At 44.9% G+C, this 16,950-nt stretch overlaps 1 protein-coding gene across 1 annotated transcript in view; it reads left to right on the top strand.

The window, feature by feature from the left end:
* Nucleotides 1–16,950, top strand: part of ARID3A (AT-rich interaction domain 3A) — a 1,395,207-nt gene that overhangs the window by 138,456 nt on the left and 1,239,801 nt on the right. The window contains exon 2 of the mRNA XM_044054833.1: nucleotides 6,481–6,572. The gene's annotated coding sequence lies outside the window, so the exon portion shown is untranslated. The remainder of the gene's footprint in view (nucleotides 1–6,480; nucleotides 6,573–16,950) is intronic.

Raw genomic sequence — 16,950 nt, forward strand, 5'->3', positions numbered from 1 at the left:
ATCTAAAACTGCTGGGGTGGCTTGAATTACCACACCTACTACAATTTAACCAACTTATAATCGCCTACAAAGCCCTACACCAACCCGATAACACCCCAATTCTACCCTTATAAGACCATATAATAACTTGAAGAATCTTCGCTCTGCCAACAAAATGTTGATACACACTTCCTTCTCTAATAACTTAGCAGGTGATTCTTTATTCTCGAACTCAGTTGGTAAAATATGGAATCAATTACCAAATGACCTCACTACCCTCACCTCTCTCTCACTATTTAAAACTAACCTAAAACTTTTCTTCTCCAATCACTGGTTATGCTCTTGTACCAACCCTGACTAACCATTTTTTTCTCTGTCTGTCAACCACAAAATATCATTCTCAACCATAATCTCTACGTCTAACCATTCCTTAAACTAACCCCCTCCTTATTCATAGCACTCTCTCTCCTGAGTACTACTTCTTATCTTTAACTCTTCTAGTCATTTTTTTTCTCTGTCTTATTCTAATTTTTGTTAACTGGAGAGGTATTATTCTATATTAATGCCATTACCAAACTTTTTCTTTAGATGTTTCAAAATGTTGTTTTAAAATGTTTAATCTATAAATGTTAAATCTAAATGTTATTTTATGTTTTTGTATGTTTTTATGATGCTGTGTAACTGGAGCTTTTCTCCCCGGGCCTCCACTGAAAATGGATATGTATCCAGTTGGACTAGCCCGGTCAACAAATGTAAAATAAATTAAATAAATAAATTTATTTGCCTCTCCTCAAAATTATCAATTGAAAAGATTCTGCACAAGGACTGATCACAGACAAGCATGGAAAGTGGCCGCCCTATCCTTCAGTTGGAAAAACCTATCAATTTACGCATTTCCTCCTCTGCCTCTTCTCCCCAAAGTCCTCCTAAAAGTCAGACAAAAGAAACCAAAGATGATACTAATTGCTCCGGACTGGCCCTGCCAGTACTGGTACCCAGTCCTAAGGAACTTGTCTCAATACCCAGCTTGGACCTTACCTCAAAGACCTCAACTACTGTCCCAGCAAGACCATCAGATCCTGCACAATCAACTACAGACACTGAACCTGGCAGCGTGGCTGATCCATGTAGTTATACAAACAACACCTCTCAGTAAAGCTGTGATGGATGTCATTTTGGAAGCCAGAAGGCCTATTACTAGAAAATCTTATGCTGACAAATGGAAGAGATTCTGTGCTTGGAATCCAGCACAAGGAACTGATACAGCGGAACCAAATATTCCTCCGATATTACAATACTTAACTGAGCTGTTTATCAAAGGGCCTATCTTTCTCATCAATTGAAGTCCATGCCTCTGCCATTTCGGCTCATTACAGTACAGAGCCACCAATCTTTTCTCATCCTTTACTAAAGCAGTATCTTAGAGGAGCCAAAAATTTAAGGCCTCCTAGAAGATCACCATTACCTGCATGGGACCTCAATTATGTGTTGAAAAAGCTCACCCTGCCTCCATTTGAACCAGCTGCTACCGCTGATCTAAAGTTCTTATCATGGAAAATAGCTCTGCTACTAGCAATTACTTCAGCAAGAAGGGTTTCAGAGCTACAGGCCCTCATGGCTGTAGAGCCTTTTATCATGTTTTACCCAGACTGGGTGTCTGAGGACAAATCCTACTTTTATGCCTAAGGTGGTTTCCAGTGTGGCTCTTAACCAAACAATTCATCTGCCAACCTTTTATCCAAATCCGCAGAACAAGGGGGAGAGAATTCTGCATTCCTTGGATGTACACAGACAGCTAAGATTCTACTTGAGCAGGACTAAAGCTCTAAGAAAAACTGAGCAATTACTAGTGTCATATGCTGCAGGATCAGAAGGAAAGGCTATTTCAAAGCAGACATTTTCAAAGTGGATAAGTCACTGCATCCGTTTCTGCTACCTACACCATGGTAAATCTGTGCCCAAGGGCATTAGGTCTCATTCCACCAGAGCTGCTGCTACTTCAGCAGCCTTTCTCAGAGGAGTACCAACCAAGGACATTCTAGAGGCTGCTACTTGGAGTTCTGTTCACACCTTTACAAAGCATTATCATTTGCCTCTCTACTCTAAGTCCAGGGCAGGCTTTGCCGCTGCAGGGACTTATAGCCGCACCTAATGCTGTTTAGCTCCAGCCTCCCAACCAAAGCTTTGGGATTCTACCCAAATGTAATGACTGCAACAGTGAAACACAAAGAACATGGTACAGTTGTGTACACTTACCATAAATGTAGATGTTCGAGTGTATTCACTGTTGCAGTCCAGGTTACCCTCCCGCCATCCCCCTGTCATTCTGGAGTTTATCTTTCCTTCTCTATCTTCTACAACCTATGTGGTGTATTTGCTTGTAGATTGATGCATGTATATATATTTTTGCTACCTGTTTGGGGGCACCTGACCTCGGGAGCAAGAAAAACTAAAGAAAATGGCGTCAGCTGCATGTTTTATACCCCTGACGTCATGGAAGAGAAGACCGTAACAGACGCAGGACCCAAGACTTTGGAATTCAGGCCGACTGAGGGCAACCTGCCAGCAGATTACCCCAATGTAATGACTGCAACAGTGAATACACTCGAACATCTACATTTTATGGTAAGTGTACACAGCTGTACTTTAGTCACCCTAGACTTAAAAGAAGCCTATTTGCACATTCCTGTAAGGGAGACATGTAGGAAATATCTATGCTTCAGGGCAGGATCTATGCATGGTCAGTTCTCTTCACTTCCCTTTGGCTTATCCACTGCTCCCAGAGTATTCACAAAATGCCTGGCTCCAGCCATTGCTTACTGCAGATAGAGAAATATCCAAATTTACCCATACTTGGACGACTGCCTGATTCAGGCAGACAGTCAGGAAATGCTGTTGCAGCACCTGACATTTGTAAAAAAAACTTCCAACCTCCCTGGGGTACACCATCAACAAAAAGAAGTCAAAATTTGTCCCCAGTCAAAAGATTGTATTCCTGGGAGCAAGCTTGGCTACAGCATCCCAGATGGCATTCCTCACTGCAGAAAAACAAGCATATCTGACAAGACTATTTTACTCAAATGGCCAACAGAACCCAGCTATCCGCAAGGAAAATCCTGCAGGCCCTGGGGTTCATGGCCTCATGCATCCTACTAATTCCATGTGCCAGACTGCATATGAGGAAACTTCAGTGGAACTTAAGAAGTCTTTGGTGCCAACATTCTCAGGATCTGGAAACCGTCATTCCTATCATACCCTGTCTAAAGACAAGAGTTTCTTTGGTGGGCAGCATCGTGCAACCACAACAAAGGGCTGCCCTTTACTCAATCCCTCGATGCCAAGACCCTAACCACAGAATCGTCAGGCTATGCCTGAGGGACACACATGGACGGCAAGTGCATTCAGGGCCGCTGCAGCCGAAGTCAAATTCATCTGCACATCAACAAAAAGAGATGCTAGCTGTGCAGCACGCTGTGACGGATTTCATATCCCTACTCTCACCAGGACACCTGCTAATAATGGACAACACCACAGTTATGTGGTACATCAACAAGCAGGGGGAGCACACTCTTACCCACTCTGCAGAGTAGCCATGGCCCTGTGGAACACTGCCTTGGACATGCAGGTCCATCTGCAAGCTCAATTCCTGCCAGGCAAACAAAACTCACTGGCAGACGACTTGAGCAGAAATCTCCTAGACCCACACGAGGGGCAATTAGAACCCAGCACCTTCAACCTTCTGATTCAGAAATGGGCGACCCTAGAGGTGGATCTATTTGCCTCCCCCTGCAAGCACCAGCTCAGCAAATTCTGCACCAGGACTCCTTACAGCAGGGCATGGAAAGTGGATGCCCTATCCTACCAGTGAGTACATTTCTCAATCTATGCCTTTCCCCCTCTGCCCCTTTTTTCAAGAGTATTGCCTAAGATAAGACAGGATAGACCAAGGACAATTCTGATTGCCTCGGACTGGCCACGCCAGCACTGGTTCCCACTCCTGTGCAGCCTGTCACCGGTGCCACCCTGGCACCTACACCAGAACCCAACCGTGCTCTCTCAGCAGGGGGGGGCAGATCTTGTATCTGCAACTGCAAACCCTAAATCTTGCAGCCTGGTTTATTTCGGGAATTCTCCACTAGTAACCAGCCTTAGCAAGCAGGTGCTGGACTTCATTCTTGAAGCCAGAAGACCCAGTACAAGGAAATCCTATACCGATAAGTGGAAAAGGTACTGCTCCTGGATTCAGTCTAAAGGAGAGGACACAAACCCTGCCCTCCCTGCCTCTAATCCTGGAATACTTAGTAGATCTACTCCACAGAGGCCTATCCTTCTCCTCCATTAATATCCATGCCTCTGCCATTTCAGCTCATTACAACACTTGAGCCACCTCTCTTCTCTCACCCTCTTATCAAACAATTCCTGAGAGGGGCAAACAACTTAAGGCTGCCAAGGAGGGCCACCCACCCCTGCTTGGGACCTTAACTTTGTACTGGAAAAGCTTACACTTCCCCCCTTTGAGCCTGCAGCGTCAGCAGAGTTAAAATTCCTCTCTTGGAAAGCAGCCTTGTTTCTGGCCATCACTTCAGCTAGAAGAGTGTCAGAGCTGCAAGCACTCATGGCTGTGGAACCCTTCATTATTTTCCATGCCGACAGGGTTTCACTGAGGACTAACCCTTCCTTTATGCCTAAAGTGGAATCCATTGTGGCTCTCAACCAATCAGTTTGCCAACCTTCTTCCCTAATCCTCAAAATAAAGGGGAAAGGATCCTGCACTGCTTGGACGTGCACAGACTGCTTAGATTGTACCTTGATAGGACTAAGCCCTTCAGGAAATCTGACAAGTTACTAGTCAGCTTTGCACCAGGGGCAGAGGACAAGGCCATTTCTAAGTGAACAATTTCCAAATGGATAGCACACTGCATCCATTTCTGCTACAAGCACCATGGGAAACCAACCCTGCAGGTGGCCCGAACACATTCCACTAGGGCAACATCTCCCTCTACAGCATTCCTCAGTGGAGTCCCTACCAGGGACATCCTTGAAGCTGCTACCTGGAGTTCTGTACACACCTTCACCAAGCATTACCACCTGACTATTTATTTTTTCCAAATCCAGGGCGGGTTTTGCTGCAGCAGTCCTGCAAGGCATACTAGCCAGCCCCAACTCTTCTTGACTCCCTCCACCCTTCAGCTCTTCAGCTTTGGGAATCTACCCAAGTGTGATGACTGCAACAATGAAACATGAAAAACAGTACAGTTGTGTACACTTACCATAAATGTAGATGTTCGAGTGTATTCACTGTTGCAGTCCTGGTTTCCCTCTCTCCAGCGAGTCTATATTGCAACATCGAACGCTTAAAACAGCGAACGATGTTACATCGACACATTTTCAGCGAAAGCTGAAAATGTCAAATCCAAACAGCGATTTCTTTCCTAGGAAAAGAAATCGCTGTTCCAACCCCCGCAAAAAAAAAAAAAAAAAAAAAAAAAAACACATTACACACTTCCACACATACCCAATCCTAATTATACCCCCCAAAAACCAGTAAACAACTAAATACACATATGCACATAACCAAAACGTACATTTAACGGAAAAAAAAAACAGTACGCATTTTAAACTGTATGCACTTACTTTAACCCGCACCCTAAGGTCAGTAACTGTTGCATAATCACGATCGGGAGCTATACCGGACAAGGGACCACACTACACTTCAGAACACGGCAAAACAACGAAGCGGTGAAGCGACTTCTTTCCCAGGGAAAAATTTTGCTGAACAGCCGCTTCGCTATTTTGCCTGTTCGCTCTACATGTGTCAACGAAAACACATTCAACATAATGCGTTTTCGTTGTACTCATAGGAGCCCCCTCCAGACCCCTTGTTTCTCTTTTCTCCCCTCTGTATGCCTATTACTCACCCCTTTCAGGGGTATTGGTATTTACTTTTTACTGGTGGTGTTTTCCCCACCATAACTTAGCTCCCTATTTGGGGGGCTCCTGACATTTGGGGCAAGAAAAACTGATGTAATAGCATCGGCTACCTGTTTTTATACCCCTGACAACCTGACGTTAGTCCTGGAGCGACAGTGACCGATGCAGAAATACTAAGTCTCTGGTATTCGGGCTGACTGAGGGCTACCTGCAGGTAGATAACCGGAACAGTGAATACACTTGAACATCTACATTTATGGTAAGTGTACACAACTGTACTTTTTGCCAAGGCATCTGATTAGAAAATCCTGCAACTCTGTGGTTCATTACTTCTGTATTTGGGTGAAACTTATTCTTCCAGCTGTATCTGGGGATTTGAAATTCTTGTCTTGGAAAACTTTTTTTGTGGCTGCAACCACTGCCAGCAAGGTCTTTGCAGGTTGCATCACTTACATTTACTTTGAAGCCCAATGTTACAACAGAAGCTAATTTAACCTAGTCCATAGATTTGCCTGATTTCTCTGCACAATATTTTAATCAAGTTAAGAATCATCATCTTCTTCATTTCAGGAACCATTTTCACCTGACTCGGGCTTGAAGACGGATGCAGTATCAATGTACAATACAAAAAGGAACAAATGGCAGTATCAGCAGTGTTTCAGGTTAGTCAAGACAGAGCACATAGAATTGTCACTTGAAGCACTGTTACTTATTGAGAGCAGATGAATCTTATGTATGCCATGGTAATTAGTCTGCAATCTGTAAGTTTGTATGGGTGTGCATGCAGCTCTGCTTTGATGTTGACAGAATTCTATTTGTCCACAAGGCAGTCATCCATTTTTGTATCTTTTGCTTGAAGTCTGAAAAGCACAAATGTTTACAGAGTTGTGCTTTTCAACAAACATTAATAAGATTAAATTAGAAATATGTATGGAAAGTCATTATAGTCAGTTCTCTTGGCACATTGCATGCTGCTGTAATGACATTTGCATTACTGCCACTTGGTTATCTCCGAGTACCCTTAGCAAAGCATTAGAAGTAGCTTGTGCCGGACCGTTCCAGGATTTTGGCTAGAGTTAAAAAAAAAAAAAAAAAAAAAACGTTATTGGAAGACCATATTCCAGTTTAGTAAGAAAAGTCCAGCTATGATTTTCCCAAGGATAGCTGGAGATGCTTTTACATATTTTAAAGGATGTACTCATCCATATGGGTAGTGGTGCATACCCATGTTATCTCTCTTCAGACATGACCAATGTAAATGTTCACTGAGACTTTTGCTTTAATCGTTGTAGACCGAATAGAATTTTATAATGGGTTAAACAAAACAAACAAAGGTGGGGGGCATACTTGTTTGGAATGACAGGGGGAAATGCATTACTTGCCTTGGTGCAAACCTATAACTGGGCATGTAAATTTTGAGTGGATCTCAATTAAAGTTGAGTTAGCCTTTTTGTGTTGTCATTATATGCAAGTGTGTTAAGGCAGGCTGTAGTTGTTTGAAGGGGGAAACCTTTATTAATTCTGCTTCCCCAGGTGCTGCAGCCTCCAACTGTTCCCCCCTGCTTACTGCTTAACTATGGACCACCAGTTACTTTTTATCAGGTATCCTGCCATAGTTAACATTTTCCCTGGTGGCCGAGCAGTCCCCTTGGAAATCACCATCTCTGGTAGCTCACTCATAACCCTGGGGAGTGAGGGAACCAAAGATGTTCTTTGTGTTTCACTGTTGCAGTCATAATCTGTGGGTTACCCCTGCTGCGGTAGCCCTCGGCCGGCCCGAGTACCAGAGTCGGTTTTTCTGCTTTGGCTGCTGTTGCCTGTAGTCTGATGTCAGTTGTCAGTGTTATATAAAGCAAGGCAGCCAATGTCATTACATCAGTCTGTCTTGCCGTGGAGCCCATAGCAGAAGCGGTTTGCAAGTGTGTCGGTCGGTCGCTACCAGAGTTTGAATTACAGCTAAAAACGTCTAAAGCTATGTATCCTGTTGGGGATCCTTTTTTCTTGCACTAACCGATGTCCGAAAAAGTGGTCTCCCCTGTGGAATGCAGATCCCACACCAAGACCTCCATTCATACTGCATCACTTGTTTAGGCCCAGATCACGACATTCCCTGTTGCCGGTTCTGTGCCCTTTGTGAGAACCATTCACCATAGAGCTCTTATTGTAGACCAGTATTTTCATCTTCCGTCTTTGCATTCTGAAATGGTGTCAGTCAGCCAACAATCCATAGACATTCCGAAAAACCGCAGAGCTAAAGATAGAGACAGACCACACAAGGCTAAGCCTTCTGACGACTGTACCACTAAGCAGGTAGTCAGCTCTCTAGAATTCAGTGAAGCACTTTCACAGCCCCTGATGCCCAATACAACATCTACGTCTGCCTCTACCGAGACCCTTTCGGAGTCTGGTATGCCGCAGAAATCATCTTTGTCTTCTGAGCCTTTGGCTGTTTCTGCCTCGGTCGGCTCCGGAGCCGCGACACAGCCACTGGCTTCCGAGGAGGCCTCTCGCACTACCGAATCTACACAAAAACCGACATCTTCTCATCCGGCTACCGTTTCTCTCAGACTGATGGATATTCTTAGGCCTAGAAACCAGGCCACTCCTAGAAAATCTGCCTTTAGCCACCATCTTGCTCCTGCCAAGCACAAATGCTTAAAATGGCAGAGGATCATATCTCCCATATCAGGGGTAGTCAGGCCACAACTTCTAAAAGGAAAAGACACCCTTCTCCTGAGATTGACAGAACAGGATTCTGAGGAATCTGATTATTCAGATTTTGAAGAGGAGCAACAACCTCTGACTGCTTATGAGGCTTCAGATGGAGAGGAATCCATTCCTTCTGCCTCCCCACCAGAAGACCTTTCCTTTGGGGAAACCCTTCACACCCACATGGAACATAACCAATGGGAATCTCAGGACTTCCCCCAGTCTAAGAAAAGACTGAGAGTTTCTGGACCTGCCCCAGCACAGACCCCTGGCCATTCCCCCATATCTCAGAAGTGGTGGATGATGTTTTCCATGAATCCAGCTTAGTCTCTGATGCCCTCCCACCCGCTCCCAGTAAACCTGACAGGTATTACAGATTACCAAATTCTCACAAATACCTGTACAGAAATCCTGCTGCAGACCCAGAGGTCATTACGCAGGGACCTAAAGGAGCTAAGACTAGTTCTGCCAAGAATCCTATTCCTTTTGACAAGGATTCCAGAGCTCTGGACAGATAGGGTAAAAAAGTATTTCACCTCTGCAACCTTGGCTATCGGAGCACTCAACTCTCAATTCCATATGTTAAAATACCAACAACACTCTTTGGAACTATTAAAACAAAAGATTTCAACATTTCCTGACTCTGCCAATTCAAAAGAGTTTGCAGATTTACTGCACTCTGCTTGTCAAGTGGCCAAACACTCATTACACTGTGGATGTGACACCCTAGAAGCCTCAAGCAAGGTAGCAGTTTCAGGATCTGTCATTAGGAGACATGCATGGTTGAAGGAACAACCTGTCCCTGATCATGTCAAGTCTAAATTAATTGATGCACCCCTGGATAAGGACCGCTTTTTTGGAGTAAAAGCAGAAGAGGTGCTTAAGAAGATGGAAGACAAAGCAAAAGCTATGCAAACAATAAAATATATTTTTTCATGTTCAACCTCCCAGTTTCAGCAGGAACTGTCCCTCTAAGCAATGGTCCTTACCTGCAGCTAGCAGACAGGGCCAAGGTAAGCCCCACAGGGAAAGACCACACAGGCCCTTATCCCAGGGACAGCAGAGAACCAAACAGTGGACCACTTCCACCCCAAAGACAGGGAGTTCTAAGCCATCCTTTTATGGCAAAAACTCTGAATGACTCCCCCCCCCCCCCCCTGCCCTCCTTTCACCAAAAGCTAGGAGGAAGGCTGTCCCTCTGCAAAGAAAATTGGCTTTCTGTAACTAAGGACTAATGGGTCTTAAAGATCATTTTTCAGGTATACAAATTATCTTTCAATGAACTCCCAGTTCCAAGAGGGTACCCAGACTTAACCTCCAAATCAGTGGGCAGAGGCATTGAAACAGATCCAAACTCTCATATGTAAGGGGGCAGTAGAACCTGTTCCCTCACATCAAACAGGTAAAGGCTTTTATTCCAGACTATTCCTTGTTTCCAAAAAAGAGAGCACTTGGTGCCCCATCCTGGATCTATCCATTCTGAACACCTCCCTGGTGGTCCCCAAATTCAGAATGCTAACTTTGCAGCAGCTACTGCCTCTGCTAACAAAAAAATGCCTGGTTAATGATCCTAGACCTAAAATATGCCTACCTCCACATCCCCATAAGGGAATCCTGCAAGAAATTCCTGCATTTCAGAGCAGGCTCACAACACTCAGTTCTCTCCGCTATCCTTTGGCTTATCTACTGCACCCAGATTATTCACCAAATGCTTAGCCCTGGCCGTAGCATTTTGCAGACAAAAAAATATACAGATTTACTCTTATCTGGATGACTGCCTCATTCAGGCGGAGTGCAAAGAAAAGCTGCTCCAGGACCTTCTCTTTGTCAAAACCCTCCTAACTTCCTTAGGGTTCACCATCAACAAGAAAAAATCAAAGCAAACACCCTCCAAGAAGATAATTTTCTTGGGAGCACAGATGGACACAGCATCCCAAATGGCCTTCCTATCCTCACAAAAGCAGAGCTTCCTGCCTCTCTACTTGTGAGAAAGTTTCTACAAGCCTTTGGGTACATGGCATCTTCCATCCTTCTAATTCCTCTGGCCAGGCTCCACATGAGGAAACTTCAGTGATATCAAAAGAACCTTTGGTGTCAGTGATCTGTCTCTAGAGATCTCTCTCCCTCTGGTCCCCTGTATAAGGGCCGAGTTTCTCTGGTGGGCAGGGGCCTGTACCAAGAACGGGGGTCTTCCTTTCACCCCCCGCCCTAATGGACAGACCATCACCACCAATGCCTCAGACACTGCTTGGGGCACTCACCTAGCAGGCAGGTGCACCCAAGATCTTTGGGATGCCCAGCACCTTCCCTTACACATCAGTCAGAAGGAAATGATGGCAGTACAAAAGGGTCTGACATCCTTCAAACCCCATCTCAGGCCATGGGTTCTCCTTATCAAAACAGACAACACCACAATAATGTGGTACATCAACAAACGGGGAGGGACCCAGTCTTACCCTCTGTGCAGACTAGCCATGAACCTCTGCCTGACAGCCTCCTCCATGGGATTACACCTAATTGCCCAATACCTACTGGAGATCAACAACACCCTGACCGACCACCTAAGCAGAAACTTATTGGACCCCCACGAATGGCAGCTCCACATAAAAATATTTTTGCAAGTCATTCATGAGTGGGGAACTCTGGAGGTGGTGCTCTTTGCTTCACACCTCAACCACCAGCTAAATAAATTCTGTACCAGGGAGTATTACCACCTAGCGTGGAAGGTGGATGCTTTGACTGGAACTCCCTCTTTGTGTATGCATTCCCTCCTCTGCCTCTTATTCGCAAGGAACTGATCAAGATAAGGGAGGTGAGACCAAAGGCCATCCTCATTGTCACAGACAGCACTGGTACCCCTTACTGCGCAGCCTGACCTTACAGCCTCCCAGGCAGCTTCCCCTGATCTCAGTCCTCTTGTCTCAGGTGGGGGGAGATGCTGTACCCAAACTTGCAGACTCTCAAAATGTCAACATGGCTAATACTTTAAAATCAAACAAGGGGCCCCTGTTGAGCAAATAGGTCCTAGACATTATCACAGAGGCCAGAAGGCCCAGCACCAGAAAATCTTACGCAGGGAAATGGAAAAGATTCTGCTCCTGGAGCTAGTCCAGAGGGGACAGTACCTCACAACCTTCCATCCCTCTCATCCTAGACTACATAGCCAAGTTGCTCAATAGTGGCCACTCCTTCTCTTCTATTAAAACTCATGCCTCAGCCATTTCAGTTCATTTCGATACAGAGCAGCCCCTCTTCTCACATTCTTTGATTAAACAAGAGGGGCTTCTAATATGAGACCTCTCAGAAGGTCACGAACGTCAGCCTGGGACATGAATTATGTTTTAGAAAAACTAACCTTACCACCATTTGAATCTGCTGCTTCAGCAGAATTGAGATACCTCTCCTCGAAGACTGCTTTCCTACTAGCTATCACCTCAGCCAGAAGGGATTCAGAACTTCAGGCACTCATGGCCGTTGAGCCCTTCATCCTTTTCCATGCAGACAGGGTCTTCCTGAGTACGAACCCCTCCTTTTATGCCCAAGGTGGTATCTGATGTGACCCTCAATCAGGCCATACATCTACCCACCTTCTTTTATAACCCTCAAAACAAGGGGGAAAGAATTCTGCACTTACTAGACATTAACAGACAGCTCAGATACTACCTGGACAGTACTAAACCCTTCAGAAAAACAGACCCGTTTCTTGTCAGCTTTGCCTCAGGGGCAGAGGGGAAGCCTATTTCCAAGCAAACCATTTCCAAATGGATGTCACACTGTATCCATTTCTGCTACAGGCTACATGGGAAACTATCCCCCAAGTCTATTTGTACCCATTCCACTAGGGCAGCCTCCACTTCCACAGCATTCCTCAGAGGAGTTCCCACCAGGGACATCTTGGAAGCTGCCACCTGGACCTCTGTCCATACCTTTATAAAGCATTACCACCTACCTCTTTTTTCTAAGGCTAGGGCATGCTTTGCCTCTGCAGTTCTGCAGGGCATGCTGACCCATGCCTAGGTCTCTAACTAATCCTTCCACCCCTGTCCTCAGCTTTGGGAATCCTACCACAGGTGATGACTGCAACAGTGAAATACGAAGAACATAGTACAGTTGTGTACACTTGCCATAAATGTGGATGTTAGTGTATTCACTGTTGTAGTTCTGGTTTCCCTCCCCCCTTCCCCCTTATGTCCTCTTTCCTTCGGGAGACATGAGCTTCTTATGGTGGCTTTTGGCCACCAGGACCACTTTACCATATTTCCTTGTGCTTCTGACGAGTTAGGGCAAGAAAAACTGATGTAATAACATTGGCTGCTGTGATTTATAGCACTGACAACCTGACGTCAGATTACAGGCGACAGCAGCCTATGCAGAAAGTCATTGACTCTGGTATTCGGGCCGACCGAGGGCTACCACAGCAGGGATAACCCACAGGTGATGACTGAAACAGTGAATACACTTGAACATCTACATTTATGGTAAGTGTACACAACTCTACTTTTGCAGCATTGGAAGACATTATTTGTTTGGTGGCTAGTCAAAGTCTGTAGCTGTGGGATCAGCTGGTGCAGTAATAATGCAGCTTCATAACTGTACCCTATAATCTGAGTGGTTGACCAGCGATTTTTGTAGTGTCCACCAGAAGTCACATAGGCTTCCCCAGCTACCCAGGCTTAAGAGAACTGGCCATCAGTTCCTACATCTTGGTTCTCTTTGCCAACCCTACCAACTCCCAATTCTGTTTCTTGACTTGGGTCGCTGGTGGCAGATTCATGTGGCAGATTCAGGTGGTGTGTCTCTACACTAGTGAGCCTGCAAGGGGTAAACCTTTTTTTACTAAGGTGACTGCTGCAGCAGCTGTGCATACAGATATGTTATTCCAGAAAGTCATGTACTCTTCTATGCAGGAGGATGGACAGGTTTTCAGTTTTAGTCAAGTGTCTGAAATTCCAAGGATATCTTGGTCAGTGTCATTACTCCACACTTGTAGAGTATCTCTCATACTGTTAATGCTTCGTACATTTAAGTAGCGTATATTAAGCCATTTTTAGTAGATTTAAATCTTTTTATTTTCCTGGGGAGATTGAATATTTGAGGAAGTAGAGTAAGTCAGAGAGGCATTTTAATGCCTGAGAGCTGGTTTCTCCAGCCTTGATATTTTTTAAATTGGTACGGTAGCGGTGGGATGATGGATTCTTTACATTTTCGTTTTTCTTTTAATGGATTTAAAGTTTTTGAAGTTAGTGAGGATGTAAGTAATGACCTGAACTAGTACAGAGTCATGTTTAACAGAATTGCATTTTGACTGAGTTGTGGTGTGTGTGTGTCATGCTGAATTGATAACTTTAGTGCACAAAGACTGAATCAACTATATAAAGAAATATGTGATGATGATTGGAGGTGTTTTAATGAAATTTGTGGTTTGATTTTGCATTTAGTACAACTTTGTCTGGGTAAGTAGTTTTAGTTTAGTAGAAATAATGTGGCATACCTCTTAACCTCTTAGAGCAAGAAATTTGGACAAAGCCATAAATAAGGGGGGACTAAGGCCCAGAAATGGGAACAGATGTTCTTCGTCTCCCATTGCTGCAGTCCTTACATATGGGTATTCCGCTGTCCACAATCGGCCCGAATACCAAAGGGCTAGAACCGGCGTCGGTCATCGGCGCCCGAGACTGACGTCAGAACGTGCCAGTACAAATGCGCATGACCGACGCCATATACTCAGTCTTTCTTGCCGCATGGTCCTAAGCAGAAGCAGCCTTTTGCAAGTGCCGTTCGGCGTTCTGGAATTGTCGGTTTTTGAGTTTCAGACCGGAGACCAAGTTGGGCTAAGTACCGGGTTGGGGACACTTTTGTCTTTTTCTTGCCTCAGTATTGACGGATGTCAGAAAAAGTTAATAACTGTATTTCTTGTGGGAAACAGATTCCTCATAGGGATTACCATTCACTCTGTATTCCTTGTTTAGGGCCTGAGCACGACGTGGTTGGGTGTCGCTTTTGTGCTACTTTTAACAAGCGTACTATTAAACGTCAGTTGGACTGTGCTAAGCTTGTGTTTGGTAAACGTAATTACAACATGCCGTTGGATTCTCCGACGCCTGGTTCTTCTAAGAAACGCAAAGAGAAGGCTTTGCGGTCCAAACAGGATGAGTCGTCCACTCTGGACACCGGTTCTGTAGAACCACCGAATACTTCAGCGGCTCCTTCTGAAAGTTTACCTGAGTCTCAAGGGGAGCCTTTGTTACTACAGGAAGTGGCTTCTCCTGTGTTAGGCCAGGCTGAGGGTGCTTCTCAGATGTCGGTGGTTCCCTCCCCTCATAGGGTAGTTAGGCCTCCTCCTTCTCAAAGCAAAAGCCATTCTAAGTCTAAGTCTGCCCCTGTTGGTGCTAGCCCCCAGGGTCCAGCTCCTAGGAAGCACATGTTAAAGATGGCTGAAGATTTGATAACTTTAATTAGGGGTTCTATGCCCCCCCCTGAGAAGAGGCCCAGGGTACAGACAGAGTTGGAGGGTTTGGTTCAGTCTTCCAATGAGTCAGATTCTTCTGTGGAAGAACTTCAGGATTTCCCTCCCTATTCTGATTCGGAGGCTGAGGACACTACTCCCTCTGCGTCCCCTCCAGAAGATTTTTCTTTCTCTGAGACTTTGCATTCCATGAGGGAACATTTCAAATGGGAAGGCCAGGATTATTCTGATTCTCGTAAAAGGCTAAGAGAATTCTTGTTTTTGCCTCAGCATAGGCCCTTGGCTATTCCTCCTGTACTGGATGTTGTTCAGGATGTATTTTCTGAGGCTGCCCTTAACCCAGATTCTCTGCCTCCTGCCCCGGTTAAACCAGATAGATACTACAGGGTTCGGAAGCTCACAAGTACTTATATAAGAGTCCTAGGGCTGATCCAGAAACTATTACTCAAGGCCCCAAAGGTGTTAGGGCTTCTGTGGTTAAGAATCCAGTTCCTCTGGACAAGGATGCTAGGGCCCTGGATAGGTGGGGTAAAAACTGTATACCTCTTCTACTTTGGCTATGAGAGCTTTAAATTGTCAGTTTCATATGCTCAGGTATCAAAATTATTTGCTGGGCCAATTGAAATGTAAAGTAGATGCTTTAGCTGAAGGTATTGAATGTAAGGAGCTTCAGGATTTAGTGCATGCTTCAGACCAAGTTGGTAAGCATTGTTTGCAGTGTGGTTTTGATGCTTTACAGGCTTCTTCCAGGGTGGCTGCTACTAGTTCAGTTGTTCGCAGGCATGCCTGGCTTAAAGATCAGACCTTGTCAGAGCATGTTAAGGCTCGAATTATGGATGCTCCTCTGCAATCTGATGTTCTTTTTGGCCCTCCAGTAGAGTCAGTTTTGAAAAAAATGGAGGAAAAAGCTAAGTCTATAGCACAGGCACAAATTTCTTCTCTGCTTCAGTTGGGAGCAATACAGGAAGTATCTTCTGCGGAAAGGGGCACAGGGTTTTATTCCCATCTTTTCTTAGTGCCAAAGAAAGGAAATACTTGGAGACCAATTCTGGATTTGTCCATTCTAAACACCTTTCTGGAAATTCCAAAATTCAAGATGTTAACACTGCAACAGCTGTTACCTATGTTGGGCAAAGATCACTGGATGGTGACTCTGGATCTCAAAGAAGCCTATCTTCACATTCCTATCAGGCCCAGTTGCAGGAAATTCCTGAGATTTCGGAATGGGAATTTGCATTATCAGTTCTCTGCATTGCCCTTTGGCTTGTCTACTGCCCAGGGTATTCACAAAAGTCCTGGCTCCAGTAATAGCCTTTCTCAGACTAAAAGGAATTCAAATTTATCCTTATCTGGACGACTGTTTGATTCTGGCTCAAGGCAAGCACGAACTTCTTCAACATCTGCAGTATGTAATGACAGTTTTAAGATGCCTAGGGTATTCTGTGAACGAAATAAAGTCCAGTCTAGTACCCTCACAAGAGATGTGTTTTCTGGGTGTAAGACTGAACACAGCTGCTCAGATGACATTTCTTACCCCGGACAAACAAAAGAAATCTTCACCTATACTTCCAACAGTTATCAGTAATGTCCAGGCTGACTGCAAGGACAGTCCTTCAAGCCTTGGGGTTCATGGCATCTTGCATTCTAGTACTTCCCAATGCCAAACTGCATATGAGGAAGCTGCAATGGTATCTCAAAAGCGTTTGGACTCAACACAGCCACGATTTGGACACTGTCATTCGGATTCTGCCTTGCATTCAGAAAGAATTTGTGTGATGGGCTCAGGAATGTCACCTAAACAAGGGACTCTCTGTGACCCAACCAGAGGCAAGTCAGATATTAACGACAGATGCCTCAGAGTCAGC

Source organism: Protopterus annectens, chromosome 13.part0 (assembly GCF_019279795.1).
Source record: "Protopterus annectens isolate FY-2018-M chromosome 13.part0, PAN1.0, whole genome shotgun sequence".
In the NCBI taxonomy this organism is placed as follows: Eukaryota; Metazoa; Chordata; order Ceratodontiformes; family Protopteridae; genus Protopterus; species Protopterus annectens.